Source organism: Oncorhynchus clarkii, chromosome 5 (assembly GCF_045791955.1).
Source record: "Oncorhynchus clarkii lewisi isolate Uvic-CL-2024 chromosome 5, UVic_Ocla_1.0, whole genome shotgun sequence".
Lineage (NCBI taxonomy): Eukaryota > Metazoa > Chordata > Actinopteri > Salmoniformes > Salmonidae > Oncorhynchus > Oncorhynchus clarkii.
Window position 1 is genome coordinate 60,657,421 of NC_092151.1, and position 8,479 is coordinate 60,665,899.

The following is an 8,479-nucleotide window of genomic DNA, read 5'->3' on the forward strand; positions in this document are numbered from 1 at the left end:
GTGTGTATCTTGGAAATGAGGAAATAATAATGGCGCATATTGTATTAGAACCAAAAATCTAGATACTGTACCTGAGGTTCTGAGCTTTTGCCTTCAGGAAGGCACACAGAGAAATATTTATATTTTTGTCTGGGAAATATGAAAACTGAATGAAATGTTATATGCAGAACCAAACACCCGTACTGCTTTTTGGAAGCCACCACATTTAAGAGAAATGATTCACTAAGGCAAACCGCATAAAGCTTTCAGTATCTTTTTAACATGTTAATGAGCATCTCTGAATTACACAAGGGGGAGAAATCTCATTGTCGCCTGCAAACTAATAACTAATATCAATAGCAGCACAAGCCGATAGTGAACAGGCATATTGCATTCACAAAGCCGCCAAATAGAAATTCAGAGGCGCCACAAACCGGGGTCCGAGAGGGATTTGAATGAAATTAATTACATTACTTTCCATTCTTCCAGAAATCCGACGCGATTCATCTTGGTCTCCCCCCAGACTCAGACAAGGCAGATATATGATAAGAGTTGGGCTTCTTATAGCTATCCGACAGGCTTCATAAATACTTGCAGTCAGGAGCCTCAGGAATCATTTTCTGTAATGGGGGCTTGAATAGCTTATGTTTCTCCTTCTGTGTCTCACTGTTTTATTTCTCTGTTTTTCTTCTCTAAGTCTTCAAAAATATGTTTCAGACCTCCAGGTTTTCCCCATACATCAAAACATAACCCGACTCAACCCACTCACAAAACATACAGCTCAGCTCCTCTGGGAACTAGTTGTTCTGAAGAAATTAAAGAATGCCTCACTCATCTGTAACCTTGACAAGTGTTCTCTGTTTAAAGGCTTATCAAGGTCTGTCAGATGGCAGGACATACCAGGGATGGGAGCCCAGCAGTCTGTCGCGGTGCCACAAACGCGTCAAGTCCTTCAGTAACGAAGAAGCAGATGAGAGGGGGATGGAGAGGAAGAGAGAGTCTGGAGTGGTTTCATTCTGTGTTCCAACCTTATAGCATCTCTCTCTCTCTCTCTCTCTCTCGCTCTCTCTATTGCTTTGTAGCTACTCTTGTCTAATTTAGCAGTAACAGATTCTGCTGTGCTTGAGGAAGCATCGGTGACAATGACAGCATTGGTCCTGGAGCTATCCAGTGCTGAAAGAACTGCAGCCTCCTACACTACAGAGCCCCTGGGGAGGATAGTCTCTCTGTGTGAGGATTAAATGTTCCAGATAAGAACCCACTGGCAAATTGGTGAAATAAACAGCAAGTATTCTTCCCTTATTGGATTCAGAGTCTGAATCACTGTTCAATTCCAACCTGGACAACACAGAGACCATTTCATTCAGAACCTGAGCCATAATACTAACAAAGGATGCATCCAAACATAATGATCAACAAAGAAGAAGGGGGGAAAAGATATTCAACCCCCAAGTAGTCCCTTTGTGCCCTCCATTAAAAATTTGACAAAAACTGTTACCAGATGTCATTGATTATTTATGGTGTTTAATAGGCAAAATGCCCACATTGAATTATGCATTTGTGGTCTGTTCCTCCGATGAATATTCAAAAGCTGTTTCTGCTGAGAGCTGCTGAGAGCCTTTGTCTGCATGCGGTTAGCCAATGGCACATCTGTGAATGCAGCCCGGCACTGTGGTTAGCCAATGTGGCTTACGCCAAAGCATTGCTAATGCCAGATGAGAGCCTACATCCTACTACAGCTCAGTATTGCTCTGCTCTGCCAGGCCAGAGGCTTCAGAACAGCCTGAGATTCTCCTGAGCTGTCAATCAAAGCAGAAACACCAGGTTCATTAAGGTGATAAAATGTCCCTGGGATTCTGGCAATAAGGGGGAGAGACTGGCAAAAAGCCAAAGCAGACCTCAAGTCAGTGGGATTCATACACATGTACACGCATGCATGAGCGTGCAGACACACACTTACAATCACACGTGCATACACACGCACTAACTAACACACATGCACATATGCACACAACACACTCACAGACACACTCGCTCTCTCACACAGATACACAATAACTCACACATATGCATGCACTCACACAGAATGCTGTGAGCGTTTGCACTGTTTAATTTGATCAGGGCTGTCTAAATCTTTAAATTAGACTAACTCTGTGTCTGAAGGCACATAATCCCCCCCCCCCCCCCCCATTTTCATTTTGCACTGCATGTATAAAAGGGGTATTGCTTTCAGCAGGAATACTGTCTGCCACTATTGGCCATCTGAACCATCTGCAGACATCTGGATACCCTGCAGTTTCTCAAGTTCTGTTGAAAAACTTCAGGAGTGATTTAGTTAATTCAACAGACAGTGGCTGCTTAATTAAGTGAATATTAATTTACTACATGAGTGAAACCTCTGAAAATCCATGCTTTCTTTCATTGGCTTGGATGCTACTCAAGTGCAAAATTGAATTATCGCCGTTCACGTCGCTCCCTACAAGTGTCGGTGCTAAGCTGTGTGCAGCCGAGCAGGGAGGCACATTATTGAAAGACATTGCGAGTCAACCCATGCAAAAGCAGAGAATACTCTGAATTCTCCCCAATCGGTTTTTCAGGCACTTGTGATGACAACATTTCCGAGCTGTTTTTGGCCCTTGTCAGTATCATTGGAAAACAGCCATTGGGGAGCAGTGTGCAACTAACTATCTGATGGATATTCTGCCTCGATTGTGCCTCGTGTAAAGAAGAAAAATGGAAGAGCAACCAAATTGGCACAGAGATCTCTATTGAGATTAGTTTAGTGGTGTCAGCCAGCTCCTCTTTGAACCTGAAGAACGCCAGAAAGACAGAGAGAAGGGAGGGGTGACAGAAAGGGGGGAGAGACAGAGACAGAGGGAGAGAGCATTGGAGAGAAAGACTGAGAAAAGGGTGGAGGGAGAGGGAAAGAGAGGCTAATAGAGAAAGAGAGATGGGGGAACTCTCCCACTAACAGGATTAGCACTCATCACCTTTGTTTAGGGAGCGTTCCGTTTCCACAGGTGCCAGCTAGGGAACACTGATGGTCCCCAACACGGGTCAGTGACAGGAGGGACAGCTTTTCCAGATACACACATGACTGCTCAACCATGTGAAGGGAAAAAAGCTCAAACAATGAGCATGTAGCTGTTGAGGCCTTTTTTTTAAAATCTCCCCGTGTCATTATGCATCAGCCATGTGAGCCAAGCCTGCCTTTATAGTTTTCCCATCCATCAGCCCGTCTGTCTCAGAGTATTGGCAATGCCACACACAAACACACACACATGGATGGGCAAAACAGTTTCTACCCAGGTGAAATCGGCAAGCTCACACACATGCATGCACAGAAAGAAGACACACATGCATGCACAGAAAGAAGTGGAGCAGAGATAAAAAGAGAAAGATTATCATTTCACGAAGTGCTGGTTGGAATCCGTGCTATATTTCGCTGGGGCTCATCTGAAAATGAAAATACACATACACATGTACAGTACGCTGTTCAGCAGCATCATCTATCATTGTCCGATCCAAAGGCATATATATTGCAGACTGACGCAACATACTCCACCAGCATTTGACCGTGCACTTTCATTAGCGTGAGCGGGAGTTGTTCGTTTTTCAGACAGCACATAAAAACATATATAAAAAGTATAAAAACGCATGCCATGTTTGACAGAGTGCCATCAAAGATAACGTCTCGAGTTCCCTCTCTCGGTTAGCTAGCTGTCGTTGCTTTCGGATTTACTGAAAGGGCTCGCTGCTTGTTGAATTCACAGCATATGCAATACATCCTCCCTCCGTCAGAAGACTATAATCTCTACTCTTCCTGAGAAACGAAGCAAGGCTGCTCAGATGCTCATGATGTTGGTTTCGCCAAGGCTGATATCCTTCTAATGGTTTCATCAAAAAATAAGTGGCTTTAAAACAGAGCCGATAGGCTATTGAAACATTCCCCCACATTAAACACATGAACACATTTTCTGTCCCACCCCTGCCGGAGGGATGGTTGCTACTTTGCAGACCACAATATCACGCAAAGCAGTGAAACATTATTGAATCACACACGATAACAGTTAGATCAGATCCCAAGAGGACACACAAGTATCATTCTTCAGATGTCATTCAGATGTCAAGCATGCACTTTTCCTCTTAGCTAAGAGTAGCTAATTGTAGTATCAGCAAGGATTCTACATGTTATAGCAAGGTTTAAAAAAAGGGTTAAAGCACGTAAAAACATAGCAAAAACTTTTCAGAATAAAATTACAACTGAAATTCATACAAAATGTGTTATTCAAGACTCGACCAGAATAAAGGCATCAAATAAAAGGTTTGGAAACAAGAGCGTAATAAACTATACAGTGATACAGTATGTCAATGCTCACATGGAAAACAAAATACTGAAGCCTCAACAACGCATGCATAGACTATTTGTATTTATTTAAGTGGTAGTTCGCTTTGTCTGCGTGAAGATAGAGTATAGCCCACTCCTTATTTATAACGAATACCCAAGATACCGATTTCTCAGGCTTCACATTAAGCTGCGCCAAAAAGACTAATCGTAATGTAATATACTGGAATAGGCTAATACACATTGTTCTCACCTTTTAAGAGGAGGTGACCGTGAGCCGCTCTGATGTCTCTGTCAAGTCCTCAGGAATGTAGAGCGATGGTCTAACGTTGGTCTGATTCCGTGCAGGTGTTCTGTTAGTCACGAGCCACAGTCAGCAGTGCGAGCCATCGAGCGCACCAAAACCGTATAAAGAGTTGGAAAAAAGAACAAATCGCGTTTTGGAGAGGTCCAAAACACAATAACGGGGTATCTGGTGTCCGTCCTATTGCGCAAAGAGAAGAGAGACAAACGAAACGTGATGAGGAGAGCTACAACGATTCTCACCTCCCTGCCATCCAAGTGCTACTGAACAAAAGAGCGCAGATACTCTCTGCAGAGTCCCGCTATTCAAATCAGCGAAGGGAGAAAGGGGAGGTGGGGGGGATGGTTGATGTGGTGGCCCAGTGGGCGTTGAGGGTGTGTGGGGAGTGTGGGGGAGAGGGGCGTCCTATGGGGTAGAGACATAATTTGGCACATCTGCACTGTTACTGTATAATCCCGTTTGTCTGTTTTGAGCGCCACGATTTATAGCCTGGGGGATAATGTTACCTTGTATTGTAAATTCACACTGACCTCGCAGAGTAAGAAAGTTAGAGGTATTACTCATTAATGCTGAAACCTTAGATTAATAACAATTAGGCCAACTCTTGTTTTTGAAGTAGCTTCAACATTAATTATAGTCTTAGAAACACGTTTGAGGTCACAGGCAGGCTTGTCGCTGCTCCAAACAACACTTCATTAGCACCCATCTACCACTAAAACTAGTCAACAACTAAGACAGGTCTCAAAATGCAGAGTTAAAACAATAGAACATGTATTGTATAGACAGATGTGTCACCAGCCAAAACAAACTAATTGCAATTAACGCAAACGTCATGACTTATTACACTCTTATAAATTAGCTCATATTACAGTGTAGCCTTGTTGAAGTCTCCAGAAATACTTAGGACCTGTTTCCAGTAGACAGACAGCACCAGAGAGCCTCTCAACACACCGCTTTACCACACCGAGAATAATGATCCCCTCCGAGATGCCACGGTGCTGCGCAGGGAAGATTAACTCGCCCTACTAATTCACAACCCACCATACACTTTCAGTATTGCTTGTTAATTTAAATAAGAAAAAAAATCTGCAGAGTGCCTTTTGAAAATGTCGATTTAAAATTGATTCGAGCACGAGGCTTATTCGCGGTTTGTTCTTGGCGTGTAGAAATGGGGATTTCAGAAAATCTCTTTGTGATAAATTGGACAGTGAACCTATTCTAAACAATAATGCTGGTGTTGAGAGTTTCAGGCCTACTTTCCAACCTGGCATATTGTAGGACTTGACCTTGCGCTACACCGACATAAGGTAGATCTTTTCAGTCCTTATAATGCCGTAGCTGTCCATGGTGCTGAACAGTTAGTTTACCAAGCTTCATGGGTTTGTTGTTCAGAGCTTTCCTATCAGCACCAAGAGCATTGCTTGATCTGTGGACTACAGGTTTTCCAACGCTCACAGCTATAACAGCTGCTACATGGACTGCTGTACTCAAACAACACTCATCATATGATTGATTCAAACCCTAGTGCATGTGTTGGAGCTAATTTGAATTTCTGTTATTTTTTCTAATGACTGCCTTTATCTTTACTTAAAACATAGCTCTTTGTATTCAACAGAATATGACATGCATTTAAAGCAAACGTTACCAATCAATTTCCAGTGGCATTTACAGGACAACAAAGGGGCTGTCAACTTTGACATTTCCTTGCTGCTCCAAATACATTTGGAGATGCTTAATTATTAGCTATCACAGTCTCATGCTGATAACATATTTGTGAAGCCTATCAGTGTGACACTCAAGGTTTCATCATCAAAGTAAATGCGTGTAATGGTTCAATTTGACTTCCAGATAGGGTGACATTGTGACATTACAATGTCTGTTTGGGGCACAGCGCTCAAGATTGAGGTTCCCTTTTGTCTGAAAGGGTCCTTGCCTGCATGTTGTAGCAGGCTCTCTCTTCAGTGGCTTTGAACCTAAAAGCACTCCAGCACCCTCAGCTCCAGCTCCAGCTTATCAGATCACTTCACAGCCAGATACTTCAAAAGCCAAGGCCGCCTGCCTGATGCCTAATGCCGCACACACTGGCCAGACACTGAACTCCCTTCCAGCCTTCACCAAGCCATCACTGGTAGGCAGGCAGGCATGCAGGGAGAGACTAGGAGGCAATCAGAACGAGTCAACACATGGCTGCTTATATTGATCCATGTCTTATATAGATGGGGGGGGGGCACGTGTTTATCTAGCCACCACCATATAACAGTACGTCTGTTTATGTGATCTGGGCTGGCTATGCACTGCAGCACAGCCTAGCAGAGGCTCTTCTCTCTCCTTGATGTTCATTACTGTTAATACCTTAATTACCCAACACACACACAGTCTGTAGACTGTGAGAGATTAGTCCCAAAGGATGGAGCTTAGAGAGAAACGGTCCAGCCACCCCTGACGGCCCACAGGAACGGTCACAGTACTGGAGGAATGTCTGCCCCCCAAGAGGATTTTAAGTCAAGTTGAGTCTGTAGGGGATTGGAAATAGCATAATAAGGAGCATAGAGCTGTGCTTTATTGTTCACAACAGATACCATTCTGAAGGCATAGAATCAAATAAGTCGACTCCCATGACAACAATAGAGCATTGAACATGGCAAAGCTTCCTAAACTCATCTTGAATATGTGCGACTGCTTTAGTGAACATATGGTAAACATACCAACACACAACACAATGCATTTTATTTATTATGAATACTCACTAATTTTGTGCTGGCAAGCTGGTGATTAAAGCCCTTATAGTAGTTTTGATGCAAATTGACAGTTTCCATTATTCTACATAATTCAGGATGAGCAGAATATGAGATGACAAGATATGCAATATAAGGTCAGCAGCCATTCAGACGCCCATGCTGACCTCTGCTATGGCATTACTGGTGTCCTTCTCCTATCTGCCCAATGATCCTTCCTTCCCCTGAGTAGGCTGCTATCAGATATGATGTACAGCACTGACAGACAGAAGGGCCAAAGCCTGAGCCCATTGATCTCAAAACAAACCAGAATAAGAAATGTCTCCCAGGAAAAACAACATTCTATCAAAGTTTTTGTAGAAATACTGGACATTTTACACTTCTCTAGTATTATTGTGTAATATCATATTCACTTTAAACTATTGTTTTCTTCTATTTCCTATGATCAATGATAAACTCTGCTTGGTTTGGTTAATCTTTCAACTGCAATATTAATAGACTGACCTTTGATTAAATGAAATACAATTTTTGCCAAAAGCATTTAATAGAAGGTTTTATAATGCAATGCAAATTGCAATTAGTTATAATCGGCATAAGTGATCCACTAATTAACACAATACTGTGATAATTTATCATTGCTTCCGATACTGTAAGATATTATCCTCTACGTGATAGGTGTCCCTAAACCGGGAAGGTTATTGCTAACGTGCGCTAATGTGACTTGAATGACGTTGTAAACAACAGTGTCAACAATTACCCACCACAAGAAGACCAAGCAGCGTGCGTCAACCTGGAGGAGGAGTTGGACCGGGGAGGAGAGAATGGTAGGAGGGGGCACACGGGGAGTGTGGCGGAGTCAGGTTGGAGACCTGAGCCCACTCCCCGTGCTTACTGGGGCGAGCAGGTGACAGGTCAGGCCCCGTGCTATGGGGTGACGCGCACTGTGTCTCGGCCGAGTATTCACAGGCCGGTGTGCTCGGTGCCAGCGTCCCGCATTTGCCGGGTGGAAGCTCGCATCCAGCTATGTGGTCGAGACCGCCAGTGCGCCTCCACGGCCCTGTGTATCCGGTGCCTCGGCCAAGGAAGAGGCCACCTGTATGTCTCCCCAGCCTGGTG

At 43.6% G+C, this 8,479-nt stretch overlaps 1 protein-coding gene across 1 annotated transcript in view; it reads right to left on the minus strand.

Moving 5' to 3' along the window:
* LOC139410136 (neurocan core protein-like) overlaps positions 1-4,860 on the minus strand; it is a 203,130-nt gene extending 198,270 nt beyond the window's left edge. The window contains exon 1 of the mRNA XM_071155579.1: positions 4,578-4,860. The gene's annotated coding sequence lies outside the window, so the exon portion shown is untranslated. The remainder of the gene's footprint in view (positions 1-4,577) is intronic.
* Positions 4,861-8,479: the final 3,619 nt, after the last annotated feature.